The following is a 10,923-nucleotide window of genomic DNA, read 5'->3' on the forward strand; positions in this document are numbered from 1 at the left end:
GCTCAGATGGTAAAGAGTCTGCCTGAAATGCAGGAGACCCAGGTTCAAGCCCTGGATTGGGAAGATCCCCTGGAAAAGCAAATGGCAACCCACTTCAGTATTCTTACCTGGAGAATTCCATGGACAGAGGAGCCTGGTGGGCTACTGTCCTTGGGGTCAAATAGAGTTGTATACAATTGAGCAACTAATACACACAGACACACACACACACACATACACACAGAGGCTCAGAAGAGCTCAAATTCAAAAACAAGGATGTTCAAATTTCTAAATGGCCCAAGTCTGAGAGGGACTCAGAACTTAAAAAGGTTAGGGGTTCTTTGGGGGCAACTTCAGCTGTCTTATGGATGAATCAACTTGAGTGAAACTGCTAGGATTGATAACTGGCAAGTACAAATTGATTAACTGGAAGAGAATAGGCCTAAAAATGTATAAATAAAGATATAGCAATCTTAACTGTTTCTTAACAAAATGGATCCATTGCAGTCAAGCTATGCCTTGATTTTGGGCCTTTGTCATTAAGAGAACAAAATTGTATACAAAGATACAGGCTTCCCATGTGGCTCAGCAGTAAAGAATGTGCCTGCAATACAGGAGCCACATAAGACACAGGCTTGATCCCTGGGTCAGGAAAACCCCTGGATGAGGGCATAGAAACCCACTCCAATATTCTTACCTGGAGGATCCCATGGACAGAGGAGCCTGGCAGGCTACAGTCCATAGGGTTGCAAAGAATTGGACGCAACTGAAGCAACTTAGCATGCACACCTACAAAGATATTTGCCTAAAAATATTCATGCTCATATCAAAATAAATACCAAAACTAATGGATTCATTATTTAAAAGTTAGCACTTCAATCAGAAAATTTTCTATATGTACAATATAATTCTGATTTTTAAATGCATTGTATATACAATGCATGCAAACTATCACAGATACAAAGCTTTTATGCATAATGGAATTTTACTGAAATTTTAGTAAAAAATTAGGTTGGTGAAAAATCAATAGATACAGTGTAGGACAGGAAGCAATTTCCTGTTCAAAAGCAGATGTTAGATCTAGAAATCTGGCAACCATCAATCTTGCATTTCTTTTCAGTTTCCCACTGGCTCTGCTGCTCAGTGTACCCACAGCCTCCTACCATGCTGCTAGACTTCCCTGATATCTAAGCGACTGAATTTCCTTCTACTTTTTCAGGAAGAATATGTAACTCATTCTCTGCCCTACACTCACTCATCTCAATTTCTTACTGTGTAATTGTGTTGGCACCATATGATAACATTACCTGTTGTCACCAAAAAGACCCATCAACTGCTTTTCCTCCTCTTTTTCTGCAAATAAACCAGAATAATCACTACCAACTAGGTAAGAATTTTGCCATTAATTTAGAAGCCAGGAGTAACTGCAGTCAGTTTTTAATTTTTAATAACATTTCTTCTACCTGCTAAATAAATACATATATTTATACCAGAGATTTAGCAATACATTTCCCTGGAAAGGATTACTGAAAAAAACTATTTTTTGTTTCACGTATTTCTTTTTTTAAATATAATTTTATTTATTTATTCATCCTGTTATTTTATATTAGTTAGGTGTTTGCTTAACTACATCTATTGTGCAATACCATATATTTACAGCAATGATCCACAAATATCAACTAAATATCAGAGTGTAAGTACAACCCTCTTCTTGGATATCATTTTTTTTTAATTTTAATTGGAGGCTAATTACTTTACAATATTGTATTGGTTTTGCCATACATTGACGTGAATCCGCCCCAGGTGTACATGTGTTCCCCATCTTGAACCCCGCCTCCCACCTCCCTCCCCATATCATCCCTCTGTGTCATCCCAGTGCACCAGCCCCGAGCCTCACGTATTTCTTATATGCAAAAATTTCTACATGAAAGATGCAATTGGAAAACAAACTAAAAGGCTTTTTGATTATTTCTTGAAAATGCTCCTAAATTGTACTAAAATACTATCCTGCATTTGTAATAATGATTCTGAAATATTGGAAGTCTAAAATGAACATGATGGATAATGCTTTGAACTAATGATCACTATCAGTTTATGCTATTATCATTCATTTGTCTCTCCTAAAGAGATTACACATGCAGAAAAAGACTCTGAGAGCTCTAGCTCATTAGACAAGAACATGCGTGCATGTGTTTGTGTGTGTGTGTTTATAAAGGAATGGCTCTGAAACTTGGAGTAAACTGCATGTATTATGTAACTAATCATATATGTATATTATACAATGCTTTTTGAGTCTAATTTTCAATTAACTGTTCTGTTAAATCTTCCCAGACTTCAATTCTATCAGTATCTCATTTCCTCCTATTGCAAGCCTATCTTCAATCATATTACTCTCTTTATTTTTTTCTTATCTACCTGGTGATGCCATTTGACTAGCAGTATTTATTCACTCTTAAACAGCTAGGGGACTCTACTCCAAACCCCATATCCAAATCCAGTAGAGAAAAAAGCTAGACAATTTCCCTGTTTTGTTATCTACTTGAAATTCAATTTCCTCATTTTCTTGAATTATATCTTTGAATAACATTTGGATTGTTGTTGGTGTCCCTCAGTTGCATCCCACTCTTTGTGATCCCATGGGCTGCAGCAGCCAGGCTTCCCTGTCCTTCACTATCTCCCAGAATGTGCCCAAACTCATGTCCATTGAGTCGATGATGCCATCCAACCACTTCATCCTCTGTCACCCACTTCTCTTCCTGCCTTCAATCTTTCCCAGCATTGGGCCTTTTCCAATGAGTCAGTTCTTTGCATCAGGTGCCCAAAGTATTGGAGTTTCAGCTTCAGCATCAATCCTTCCAATGAATATTCAGGACTGATTTCCTTTAGGATTGATTGGCTTGATCTTTCAGTCCAAGGGACTCTCAAGAGTCTTCTCCAACACCACAGTTCAAAAGCATCAGTTCTTCAGTGCTCAGCTTTCCTTATGGTCCAACTCTCACATCCACACATGACTACTGGAAAAACCATAGCTTTGACTAGACAGACCTCTGTCGTCAAAGTTATGTCTCTTCTTCTTAATACACTGTCTAGGTTTGTCATAGCTTTTCTTCCAAGGAGCAAGCATCTTTTCATTTCATGGCTGCATTGACAGTCTGCAGTGATTTTGGAGCCCAAGAAAATAGTCTGTCACTATTCCCCTTTTTTCTCCATCTATTTGCCATGAAGTGATGGGACCGGAAGCCATGTTCTTAGTTTTGGAATGCTGAGTTTTAAGTCATCTTTTTCACTCTCTTCTTTCACCTTTATCAAGAGACTCTTTAGTTCCTCTTTGCTTTCTATCATTAGGGTAGGTTGTGCAAAGGAAGGAGGGAATAGAAAGAAAGAAAATCTAGGACCAACTTCAGGAAGTATGTACTTAGCTGTGTGATCTAGTAAAACAATGCAGGGTTTTTTTTGTCAAAGAAAGCTGAGCATCTCCTCTGACTCCGCCAGTTTCTTGCTGTGTGCTAAGTCACTTCAGTTGTGTCTGACTCTTTGTGACCCTATAGACTGTAGCCCGCCAGGCTCCTCTGTCCTTGGGGATTCTCTAGGCAAGAATACTGAAGTGGGTTGTCATGCTGTCCTCCAGGGGATCTTTTCAATGTAGGCATTGAAGCCGAGTCTCTTCCACCTCCTGCCTTGGCAGGCAAGTTCTTTAACACTAGCACCACCTGGGAAGCCCAATTTCTTGCTATGTAACCACAAATAGCAGAGAAGGCAACGGCACCCCGCTCCAGTACTCTTGCCTGGAAAATCCCATGGATGGAGGAGTCTGGTGGGCTACAGTCCATGAAGTCGTGAAGAGTCTGACACGACTGAGCGACTTCACTTTCACTTTTCATTTTCATGCATTGGAGAAGGAAATGGCAACCCACTCCAGTGTTCTTGCCTAGAGAATCCCAGGGATGGAGGAGCCTGGTGGGCTGCCATCTATGGGGCCGCACAGAGTCGGACATGACTGACGCTACTTAGCAGCAGCAGCAGCAACCACATATAGGTCATTAAAACTGAGTCTCAGTTTCCTCACTGTTAAATGGGGATGGTATACCTATGTGGCTGAGTTATTATGAAGATTAGAGGTAATGTATCCAAATGAAAACTATTATTTTTATATCCACATCATGTCTCCAATATAAAATATGTCCCCTAATTTAAACTCCAATTTTAAATATTCAGTATAACTTTGGGCAAGCAACTTTATTTCTCTTGCTTCAGCTTTCTCATCTGTGATATAGGAATACAGGCATTTCTCCCTTGCCTCCAATTCTCCTTTCTTTATTAAAAAATAATGAAAGTGAGAAGTTGTGTTTATTCTAGATGCAAAAAATATTTATTTTATTTCTCATGACTCATTTAATTAACTGACTGTTTACATAGTTACCATCTAGGATTGCTGTGAGAATTAAATACGTGATGGATGTAAAGAACAATGCCCCTGAAGTATTAGTTATCATCATCATCTATGTTGAATATCTTTATCTTCCTTATGCCGTGAGAATCAGTTGCTGATTTTTGATTTGGAAAATATTTCTAAGTTTAGCCATAGTATAGCTGTTTGTTTGTGTTTTTTTTTTTCCCATCAAGATCCAGCAGGAACAGCATGGACACACTGGCTTCAAGACTTCTCTAACATTTGTTCTCTGTCTTCAGAATGATTCAGAGCTGCTTGAATTATTTCATTGCTAAAAACTCTCTGTTCATCATAGATACACCAAGGTCCTTTAGCATACTTGGCCAAAAACATTAAAACCCAGTCTATGGAAACATAGAATCTGGGAAAGGACAGTGGTTCATTACCCATGGCAGAGATACGGCACTGAATATACAGTCTGGTCAAACTCCAGTCTGGCTCTCCTGGTAACTAGCTTGACATCTCCAAACTAAGCATGTTAATGTATAGATGTTTCCTGTGACTTAGAGGCAGGAGGAAATCATTAATCAGATTTTCAGTTTTCTAATTATATTGTAAAAATTGACTTTTCTGCCACGGCTAGTTTCTGAGTCGTTTTAGAGAGAGAAAACAGAGCAGAGAAATATGCTTCTCTTACATCTATGTAAAATGATAACTGCAGATTTTAGGGGAAAAACAAATAAATCAAAAGGTAATTAAAAGGTAAGTTGAGACTTGGGGAGTAATAAAGGAAAGGTGAGTTATAATGAGAGTTATCTAATTAGAATTCTATGGGAAATAAAAAATAATACCTCATCAAGTTCTCTATCACAAAAGGCATTCATTTAAGCCCTGCAACTGTGAATAATTGTTCCAATGAAAGATTTGCATGAAGTCACAGTAAGTGGTATGTAAGCAATCAATTAATGAAATGAGCCATAAAGAATGAGATAAGCAGTTCTAACATCAACTATAAATGAACTTCTCCCTTGATTTTTCTTCTTATAGAGCAGTGAGAAATGGAGGCCAGGTGATGGATAAAAATAAAATTGAGGTGTGTGTACAGTAAAGCGACATCTCTTAACTAGAGGCCAAGAGGTAGGTCACCTGAACTGTTAATAATGAGTGTCACTGACTAGAGGTGATGTTTATGACAAAATCCACAATAGAAACTGTATTCTTATTTCATGCGTGAACCTCAGAGGTTTAGCTTAAACTCTACTTATTATTAGTTCTCAATAGTTATTTGAGTTTCTAAAATTATGGAAGAGATCTGTTTTTCTTTTGTAGTTTAAATAAAATAGAATACAGGAAAGTTTAAAGAAAACATTAAACATTAATAATAATCCCAGGACACAGAAATTACCACTTTTGCTGTCTTGTATATTTCATTCTAATCTTTTTTTCTTTGCATATAAATAAATTGCAAAATGAGCATCATTCTCTCTATATAAAAATTCATATCCTGCCTGTTTCATATGGATTGTTATTTCAAGGCCAGAGTTAACAAATTAGGTTGTCCATAATATTCTGAGCAGTTTAGAAACAGTAAATTGGAAGAGAGATTTGAGGACCATTAAAAAGAACTATGTTCTCAACTGTTAAATGAAGTTTTGAGAGTACAGAAAGTTTGAAAAATATTTGAGTGAATAAAATAATAAAAATCTCAGGATTAGAAGGGAACTCAGAGAATATGTAATTCAACCCTTGTGCAAATGTTTAATTCCTTCTGAGTCACCCTTGCTGAAGGATACCTTAGTTACAAAAACTACTTCCCAATGGAGCTCATTCCATTTTCACAGTCATTATGTTAGTTAGGGCAGTACTACTATCTGACATAAGTAGTCAGGTCAAATAAAGTTAGTCAAGGAAAGCTCAAAGTAGATTACCTGACTGGTAGCAGAACCCCCTCTGAACACTGATTCAGAGCACAGGCTTCTTTCACCATTGGCCTCTAGCTTCCAAGGCCTTTAGAATCATCCATATCAAGCCAGTGGAGGGAGAAAGAGCATGGAAGATCATACAAGGAAGTTATTTACGGACCAGGCCTGAAACAGCAGCTATCACATTCCATTGGTCAGAACTTAATCACATGAATTCACCTAACTGCAAAGGAGACTAGGAAGTGTTGTCTAACTATGCATCCAGGATGAGAAGAAACAGGTTTGGTAAATGGCTAGTCAGTTGATGTCATAGTGTCATTCATCAGAAAGTTCATTATTATGTTGAGCCAAAATCCCATATGGATTGGTTCTGATTCTATCCCCCAAAAAACATAAAACAATTGTAATCTCTCTTCAAATAGAAAACCCTTCAAATGTTTAAATAATGATTTTATATCTATCTTATATCTTCTTTTTCTTCAATCCATATACCCCAAATTTCTTCAATTTCTTCTTGTGACATTACTGTTAATATAGTCATTTGGAGTACATAGTACATATGTTCAGTTCAGTCGCTCAGTCGTGTCTGACTCTTTGTGACCCCACGAATCACAGCATGCCAGGCTTCCCTGTCCATCACCAACTCCCGGAGTTCACTCAAACTCACGTCCATCGAGTTGGTGATGCCATCTAGCCATCTCACTCTCTGTCGTCCCCTTTATCTCCCGCCCCCGATCTTTCCCAGCATCATAGCCTTTTCCAGTGAGTCAACTCTTCGCATGAAGTGGCCAAAGTATTGGAGTTTCAGCTTTAGCATCAGTCCCTCCAATGAACACTCAGGATTGATCTCCTTTAGAATGGACTGGTTGGATCTCCTTGCAGTCCAAGGCACTCTCAAGAGTCTTCTCCAACACCACAGTTCAAAAGCATCAATTCTTCGGCAATCAACTCTCACATCCATACATGACCACTGGAAAAACTATAGCCTTGACTAGATGGATCTTGGTTGGCAAAGTAATGTCTCTGCTTTTTAATATACTATCTAGGTTGGTCATAACTTTCCTTCCAAGGAGTGTCTTTTAATTTCATGGCTGCAGTCAGCATCCACAGTGATTTTGGAGCCCAAAAAAAATAAAGTCTGACACTGTTTCCACTGTTACCCCATCTATTTCCCATGAAGTGATGGGACCAGATGCCATGATCTTTGTTTTCTGAATGTTGAATGTTAGTACCCCACAAAGGCATGACATTGTTAGGCATAATAATTAATATGCACAATAAAACTTTTTTGTTATATATAGATAATTTAAGCACAGACTTAAAATATGTGTCACTGTAAAATTATTAAAATAGAAAGAATCCACAGTTTTAAAAAAGTAAGCTTCATATCACAAGATGTTGCCATTGGGCTTGTTGGCTCTATCTTAGTATCAATTAAGGCACTTGTACTACACATATCAGAATGGCAAAATGAGCCTGAGATAGAATTTTCCCTCCATATGCTTCCATGTGAAAATTTAAAAACTACTCCAGGTCTCTTTAAATCCTCATTCAAATCAAAGACAAGCATAAGGTCAGACAGAAAAAAATGGTAAAGGAAGTGTCTTTTGAGAAGTGAATTTGCCTTGCTGTGAATCTGTACCTGACCCCTATGGAATAGAAGTTCATTTACAATTTTCTTACCTCAATCCTAGTGAGATCTTCCAGGGCACCACTTGGAGACATTTTATGTGTCCTCTGCAGCCAGAAGGTGTCAAGGAGAAAACTAGTGTCTAAGAAAGCAAGAGGATGGAGGGCTCAGTAAAAGGTGAGAAAGAGGTTAACTCATTAGTTAAGGGACCCAGAATTAGAAGAGCACTGTTACACTGGGACCAGTTTTTATGTCAGAGTTTGTCAGAACGAATGATGCAGAAATGCATTCTGAGGGTGGCGGGAGCCACATAGGACAGTATCAGTATGTCATCTTCTTGGGTCCAATTCAATAAAGTGAGCTGGAAGGGTAAGAAGATACCTGGGAGCTGAGGAAGGATGCATCTTCCTAGATCAAAAGAAATGGAAGAGAATACCATCAGCACAGCACCTTCACGTATGTGCTTAGTTGCTCAGTCATGTCTGACTTTTTGAGAAACTTTGGATTATCTCCTTAGTCCATGGGATTCTCTAGGCAAGAATACTGGAATGGGTTGTCATGCACTTCTCAGAGGGATCTTCCCGACCCAGGAATCGAAACCATGTCTTCTGCATCACCTGCATTGTAGGCAGATTCTTTATCTGCTGAACCATTGGGGAAGCCTCTTCACAGAACCCTAGAGAAGGAAATGGCAACTCACTCCAGTATTCTTGCCTGGGAAGTCCCATGGACAGAGGAGCTCAGTCCATGGGGTCGCAAAGAATCAGACACGACTGAAGCAACTAACACTAACTAAAGGGCCATGGGACACAAAGCTACACAGCCAAATAAAAACTGTCCAGTCTTATCTCACTTCCCTTCCATGCTGGTTACATTCAGGCATTTGGAAAATTCACTAACATGGAGCACCTGCTTCCCAGATGATTCTAGATAAAAGGGATTTTGTGTAGCCCCAGGATGTGTGACTCAAAATGGATAAGTAGAAACACCCCAATGTTAAAACAGGATTGGCTAATGGTTGGGTAACAAGTAACCCCAGAAACCTTAGTGGTCTTACACATAAAAGTTTATCACTCATAATGTTTCCTTTAAATCAGACAGATTTTCAAGGCTGTTCCCTTCCAAGCTGGGATCCAGTCTTCTTCCAATTCGTGGCTACCCCATCTGGAAAAAAAAATAGTTTTCAAAGATGCAAAAGAGAGAACTTACAGAGTTGACACCCACTCTCAAATGTTGCTGTGTCACAGACTACTGTCCAGAATTAGTCATATGGGTCCACTTAACTGTAAGTGCCTGGAACAAGTTTCTTTGCGCTTAGGAAAGAAAGGAAAGCTGGATACAATGGGCACTAGTTATCTCCAGCACAAACCTCCCGATTGACTACTCCAGTGTAGATAAGAAGGACATTTAATGCTGTATCACTGGAAGGGGCATAATGTCCATGATCCTTCCCAGCTAGAGATACAATTTTTAGCTCATGTCCCTCTTAAGAAGTGACTCTTCTCACCAAAGAGAAAGAAATGCAAAAATGCACACCATAGAGAAGATATACAACCTGAAGAGTGAACCCTCATTTAGAGAGATGAGGATAGTCAGGTTACCAAGAATGCTGCAGGTTTAAGTAATATAGACATACATTATTACTGGGTTAACAAATATTAATGACTGGTAAGTTTCAAAGTATGTTTGAAGGAACATTCTCCAAGGAAATCTGTGATGAAAATGTTGATGTGCATTTTAAGAGTTATCATTAAACAGAGACATATGAAAATAATGATGAGTGTCTTGAAAGATCAGAAATAATATAGTCATTATAATAAGACTGGTTACTTGATTAAATATACTCAATATGCCCAACAGTGGGCAAAATGTTTTATAAACATTTTATTCTTACTGCAAACCAAAGGGTGTATTATTATCCCAATTTTATAGATGAAGAAAGATGAGGTAAATAAAGACCATTTGAATTAGAATTCTTACAGTTGCAAGCAACAGGAACTCTTTTGCTTAAACAATATGGAAACGCAGTATCTCACTTAGCATCAAATCCAGAGGTCCAGAGGTAGGACAACCTCCAGGAATTAAGTCTTTATTGTGTTACCAGAACCCCAAGTTTCCATCTTTTCATTTTGCCACCTGCAGCATTAGTCAATTCCCCTTTTGATCATAAGATAGCTACCATCAGGAGATGCTTCCTAATTAACATCCAGAAGGAGAAAGAAACTTGCTTTCCCTTTCTCAGAAGCCACCTGTTTCCCATTAGACTAGTGGTTCTCAACTGGGAATAATTATTCCTCCCAACGGAAATTTGGCAATGTCTGGAGACATTCTTAGTTGTTACAACAGGAAGCAGAGGCATTGCTAGCTTCTAATGGGTAGGGATGCTATTACAGGATAGTACCCCACAACAAAATATTACTCAACACAAAATGTCAATTGTGCTGAAGTTGAGAAACCTTATATTGAATAGTTTGCCTTGGAAACGAACAGAGATCATTCTGTCGTTTTTGAGATTGCATCCAAGTACTACATTTTGAACTCTTTTGTTGACCATTATGGCTACTCCATTTCTTCTAAGGGATTCCTGCCAACAGTAGTAGATATAATGGTCAATATTTAGAAAACTAAGATCATGGCATCTGGTCCCATCACTTCATGGGAAATAGATGGGGAAACTGTAAACAGTGTCAGACTTTATTTTTTTGGGCTCCAAAATCACTACGGATGCTGATTGCAGCCATGAAATTAAAAGACATTAACTCCTTGGAAGGAAAGTGATGACCAACCTAGATAGCATATTAAAAAGCAGAGACATTACTTTGCCAACCAAGGTCCGTCTAGTCAAGGCTATGGTTTTTCCCGTGGTCATGTATGGATGTGAGAGTTGGACTGTGAAGAAAGCTGATTGCCGAAGAATTGATGCTTTTGAACTGTGGTGTTGGAGAAGACTCTTGAGAGTCCCTTGGACTGCAAGGAGATCCAACCAGTCCATCCTAAAGGAG

This window comes from Moschus berezovskii, chromosome 4 (assembly GCF_049115385.1).
Source record: "Moschus berezovskii isolate FMDL1 chromosome 4, NW_MosBer_1.0, whole genome shotgun sequence".
NCBI classification, from domain to species: Eukaryota; Metazoa; Chordata; class Mammalia; order Artiodactyla; family Moschidae; genus Moschus; species Moschus berezovskii.